Here is a 6,118-nt window from a genome sequence, read left to right on the forward strand (position 1 = left end):
TCCACTGAGCCAAACCGGTTTCGGCTCTAAATATTTTTTTGCTTTAAAATTATATTTGAGAAATTCTTGGACATTTAATAAAGATACATTAGTAACTGATCTTTCTTTTTTTTTTTTTGGTAGATAGTCTTTTTGTTTTTGTTGTTAATCCTCACCCAAGGATATTTTTCTAGTGATTTTTTTTCTTTTTGAGAGTGTAAGAGAGAGAGGGTAACACAGAGAGAAACATTGATATTAAGGAAACACATTGATTGGTTACCTCCTGCATCAACGGTGACCAAGGCACCGACTGGGAATGAGTCTTCAACCAAGGATTGTGCCTTAGCTGGAATCAAACCTGGGACCCTTTGGGTTATAGGCCTTTGCTCCATCCAGAGCCAAATCGGCCAGGGTTCTGGTAGATGTTCTTCTCTTTGAATATATCAGTATTATGTCCATTTTAATAAATATTTGGTTATTTCTATTAAAGGTGGTACAAACATTTCTGTATAATTCTTTATATGGATATAAATGTTATTTACCTTTGTCAGTTGGACATCTCCCACAGGCTCCTGGACTGCAAGAGGGCACAGGGCCGACTGAGGGATCCCCCCTGAGTGTATGAATTTCGTGCACCAGGTCTCTATTTTAAACATATGAACCAGCACATCATGGTTCCATTCACAGTCACGGAAGATACCTGAGCCCCGTCTTGAACCGCACTGTGGGGTATGCAGGAGGCAGCTGATCAATGATTCTCTCTTAGCATTGATTTTTTTCTCTCTCTCCTTCAATCTCCTTTGAATTCCAGCATCTCCCTGCAGAGACCTTCTTCGGCCAGGCACTTCTCACTCCCCGAGGCTCACAAGGACATTTGTCTTTGGGTGCAGTTTACTAAGAAATGGGACCTGTAAGAAGCCAGTGACTCTGCTGCAGGGAGGCAGATGCTGTGGGCACTCAGGTGTCATTGTGGTTGGCCCCACCTGGGAATCTCCAGCAGCTTCATTAGAGCTCCCTGAATCTCAGTTGGCTAAATGTGACATGAGGTGATTGATGGCGCTTACTCTGGCCTTCCAACATCAATAAAAGTAACAAGCTGACTACTTGTTGCCAGGATTTTATTGTTAGATTTTTGAGCATTTACTCTTTCAATTCTCACAGCAAGCTGGACAAGTAGAAACTCACATCAAATTCCTCAACATATTCAGTATCTGAAAAATGAAGTCAGCTCTCCAATTTTACACCACAGACAAGTGTCCGATTCAAGAGCTGGATTTTAACCCATTGTTTTCTTCAGCGTCAGGCACAGTCTCTACCACTGATGTGCAGCCCTCACTGGAGCTGGTACAGTCTGAGGACCTGGGTGTCTCAGCTGAAGCTCCTGTTTCCATGGTTGCAGTTATGCATTTCCTCCCATTCCCTTTACACCCTTGGCCTCACCTTGTTCAGGGCAATGCTATGATTCCTCAGCTGCAGTGGTTTTTCCAGGGGATCCTGCTTTCAGAGTGAGCTGCTGCTTGTCTGCTTCCCTTTGATCCCAGAACAGAGTTTGACCCACATGAGACCTGGGTAATTTGGTCTGGTCCCTGTACCTTCACACACATGTTGGGTGTTATGCTGTCACCCCATCCACTGAGATGAATTTCTTGCCTCAGTTCGACCTTCAAATGATGTTCCTACGTGGCACTGACATTCATTCTGCAGGAGTAGATAAAATTGGACATGAATTTGGGGACCTGATATTCCCAAGTGATCCTGGAGTCCTGGATGAACCTGTCTCATTGGACGGGTGCTCACGTCATTCATGCTAGTACCTACTGGTGATGTGATTCTGTCCTCTGTATGCCTACTGGCTAAATTAGACAATGGCTCTGCAGCCCAAGTCATGTTCTGGACTCAAGTCCTCTTTCCCAGTCTCCTGTGTCTGTACCATGCATCTCTGGGTTGGAACAGAGTCCTTTTGAGTACAATTCGTCACCACAGTGCACAGCACACTGGGCCACGAAGGAGTTCCTTACTGTGCTTTTCCTCACCATCTACCCTAACTGACTATCCACACACATTTTCTGACTGTTGGTGAAGGTGGCTTTTCAGATGATGGCCTTTGCCATTTTGTTCAGTTACTTCACTGCAGAAACACTCACCTAATTCCACTAGAAGGAATGGACTTCATCTAAAGCAGCACCCAGAAATTTATTTTGAAGAAAAGACTACATTAGCCGTGTGTTCACAGATCTGAAGAAATCCAGGCTTGTTTATCTTCTGTGCAGCAGTCATTGTCATTGATTATGATCAAGAGGTCCTTGGTGTCAAGTATGTCTGAGGTGTGTCAACAGCAAGGAGGAGGGATAGCAAGAATGTAGCCTTGAAAATATCTTGTTCAGCAGTTTTAATAGAGGTGTTGTGGAATTAGATGAGACAACAATCTTGGGTGCCAGTGCTTCTCATAAATTGTGGAAGGCCACAGCAAAGAAAATAAAGTCCTTTTTCTTATCCTTAAAAATACCTCCACCACATTTAGAACCTAAGGCTTTAGTGACCTGAGGAGTGACTCCTAGGAGACAAAATAAAGGCACAGCAGCAATAGTGAAGGTAGTGTGTTCAGCGGAGCATCAGCAATGTGTCCCGGAGTTAATAAACCACTCCTTGAATTTTCTCCTCAACCCACAGGTTCTAACTCCCCAGGATGGACAAAAATGATGGCACACAGTAAACCTAGCAGGCTCGGGGAGCCTGACATAGCATAGCCAATCTTGCAAACTTGGAGGCTAAAAGTGCCCACATAGGATGCTTTGAAGTTAAAATTTTCTAAGTAAAAGGTAGTCATTGTGCTGGACTGCATATCTGGTGCTTCAGCCAGATGGGGCGTGCTGTGCTCTCTGTTCCTAAAACACATAGATAGGAGGGTACTGACATCAGGCCAGGCCTTGAGATAGGGTCTCATGCCTCCTTCTCAATATGCTGTACTCTCTGTTCCTAAAACACATAGATAGGAAGGTATTGATACTATACAGTGTTGGGAACTAAGGTTTTTGTAACTTTGTGGTTTTTGCAAATAAAAATGCTGTAATTCTTATAGTTCACCCTTTGCAACTGTAGTCGCTGGCCAGCTTAATAAAGGCTCCTAAATCTTTCATCTGAGTCCCTGGTGATCTTCTCCACGGGTCGCCCCATTACAGCCACAGGGGTATTTATGTCCCAGTCCACGTTGTTGTCGTTGTTGTGTGTGTGTGTGGTTTTTTAATTTTTTGCAAGGGGCAAATTTTAGCTTATTGAGCCTGTCTCTTGTCTTTTTGCATCAGGGATAACAGACTTTTGGATTTTCAGGGACATTTCTGTTTCACAGAATCCTAAGCACAATCTTTGAACACAGAAGATCACAGAGCCCTAATTATTGTTGTGTTAAATATTAACTGTTACCTATCAGATAAACTTAAAAAGAAGTTTATGTCTTTTTTTTTTTTTTTTTTTTTTTTACTTTTTATCCAATCTCAGAGATTTTCCTCCTTAGCTCCTGTCCCCAATTTATCAGCAGTGAATGTCAGGTAACCCATTTATGTCTTCTTCTTTAGTCTCATGTATAAAAACGGTGCAAACCTGCCATTCTCACAAGCAATTTATTGTTATTCTGCTTCCTGGCACTGTTACCAGCTTGGGTCACATAAACTTAGAAAAATTCTCCACAAGTTTGGACATTTCTTTCAACATCACCAAAAGCAATTGACTCATGTGAAGCAGGAGAAAGTTACATGGAGGAGTATCAGCATTTCCAGAGACTCAGCTGATTGAACAAAGATTAATAAACACAAATTTAGAGCACACTCAGAACACAGCAAGCAAGTGTTTTCCCAATGTATTCAGAGAACAGAAGACAAACCTCAAGGCTCAGGTGACTGTGTGTGTGTGTGTGTGTGTGTGTGTGTGTGTTTAATCCTTACCTGAGGCTGTTTCCCCACCCCCCTCCTATTCCTTTCCTCTGAGATTCAGATTCCCTTCCATGTCTCTGAATCCACTCCATTCAGCACTATATTTTGTTAATCAGATTTCCTATCTGAGTGAGATCAAGTGATATTTGTCGTTCTCTGATTGGTTGATTTCACTTGGTTTGATGCTTTCCAGGTGCTCCTATGCTGTCTGTAAAGGAAAAATTTCTTCTTTTTTACTGCTGCAGAGTATTCCATGGTATAAATTTTCCACAGGTTTTTTTTTTTTTTTTTTAAGTATTTATTTCAGAGAAGAAATGAAAGGAAGAGAGAGAGAGAGAGAAACATCAATGATGAGAGAGAATCATTGATTGCCTGCCTCTAGTGCACTCCCTACTGGGAATGAAGCCTGCAATTTGGGCATGTACCCTTATCCTGAAATAAACCTGGGATCCTTCAGTATGCAGGGTGAAGCTCTATCCAATTAAACAAACTGGCTAGGGCTGTATCAAAGCATTTTATTTACTTATTTTTTAAATATATTTTATTGATTTTTTTACAGAGAGGAAGGGGGAGAGAGAGTTAGAAACATCTATCAGCTGCCTCCTGACATCTCCTACTGGGAATGTGCCCGCAACCCAGGTACATGCCCTTGACCAGAATCTGCCGGGGTCCAACCCCAGCAGGTCCAGGGGTTCCCAAAGGCATAGACGGAGTCGGCGAAGAAGGAAGGACACAGAGACAGTGTTCACTTGGTCAGCAGCCTAGCCAGGATCTACAGCCAGGATCTCCAGCCAAGTTCTGGTCTGGATCTCCAGAGAGGTTCTGCTGTTTATTGTCTTGTTACATCCGTATTTATACCAGTTGATTTTAATCCTGTCAATTTCTATTACAAAGGTTAGGGCGTTTCTTATCTCCATTCCAGGGAGTAAAGGTTATGTAGCTTAAGCATGATTGTTTGTAGTTAAATTGATTAACTACCTGCCTGGCACTTAGTTAAGGAGTTTCATCCCCTCCCTAACTTCAGGGAAAAATCCCTACCTGGGGAAACAACCTTTCTCGGAGAGGTGACCTTGGTTAAAACACACAGTGCTAAGGGGAGCAAACATATTGAGAACAGTATGCTATATACGCCAGGTCCCTTGAAACATATGCTGTGCAGATGTTTGTATCCTGCAGCGACTGTGTCAAGCAGCAAAGATGGACCGGCTTCCGGCAAGAATCAAACTTGGGACCCTTCAGTCTGAAAGCTGACCCTCTATCCACTGAGCCATAAAGGTTTCGGCATATCAAAACATTTAAATCCACTCGTCTATTGATGGACACTTGGGCTGTTTCCACATCTTTGTTATTGTAAATTGTGCTGTTATCAACAGAAGGGAGTATATATTCTATCTTATTATTTCAGGTTTCTTAGAATATATTCCTAGAAGTGGAATCACTGGATCAAATGGAAGTTCCATACTAAATTCGTTGAGGAAACTCCATACTGATTTTCATAATGACTGCACCACTTTGCATTCCCACCAGCTGTGAAATAGGGTTCCCTTTTTTCCACATCCTCTCCAGCACTTGAATTGTGTTCATTTCTTGATGGCAGCCATTATGAAAGCCGTGAGTGAGGTGACACGTAATTGTTGCTTGAATATCCATCTCTCTGATGATCTGTGACTTAAAGCATCTTTTCATATGTTTCTTGTCCATCTTATCCACCCTGCAGCCCAGGCAGTACTGACAATTTGGATGGCATCAGAAGCAGATGCCCTTAAGTAAGAGCATCTGTTTTGTGACCTTAACTTTGTATAATGGATTCAATGGAGGAAGGTTAAGGCAGTTAGAGTCTTGAACAACCTCCTCCAGTTACATATGGCCCCAGGGAAACACATGCCAAAAGTCTTGAATGAAGACACAATGCCTGCCCTTCAGAAACAGCAAGTCCTGAACAAATATATGCAAAACCGCAGCTAAAGAAAGCCCTTCAGGTGCAGGAGAAACAAACTTGCCCAGGAAATCACCTCCCCTGAAGGCGCTAGAGTACCCTGAGTGTACTTGGTGTGTTCTTGGGCTATTTGCCCCTAAAACCAGTCCTAGAGTTAACTGAGAAATACTGGATCCTGTCCTTGGCGCTTGGAAACTACATTACCCAGAAGGCCAAGCCTGGAATGGCATCAGGCGGAGCCAATGGAGGGTCAGAGAAGGCACTTCCGTTCGGGAGG

The 6,118-nt window shown here is 42.9% G+C and overlaps 2 protein-coding genes across 2 annotated transcripts in view; one reads left to right on the forward strand and one right to left on the reverse strand.

Moving 5' to 3' along the window:
* LOC132216086 (zinc finger protein 883-like) overlaps window positions 1-6,118 on the reverse strand; it is a 681,654-nt gene that overhangs the window by 235,917 nt on the left and 439,619 nt on the right. The window lies entirely within an intron of this gene.
* The window catches only part of LOC132216080 (zinc finger protein 345-like), a 325,901-nt gene that overhangs the window by 153,523 nt on the left and 166,260 nt on the right, over window positions 1-6,118 (forward strand). The gene's annotated exons all lie outside the window — the stretch shown is intronic.

The sequence above is a fragment of the Myotis daubentonii genome, chromosome 15 (genome assembly GCF_963259705.1).
Source record: "Myotis daubentonii chromosome 15, mMyoDau2.1, whole genome shotgun sequence".
In the NCBI taxonomy this organism is placed as follows: Eukaryota; Metazoa; Chordata; class Mammalia; order Chiroptera; family Vespertilionidae; genus Myotis; species Myotis daubentonii.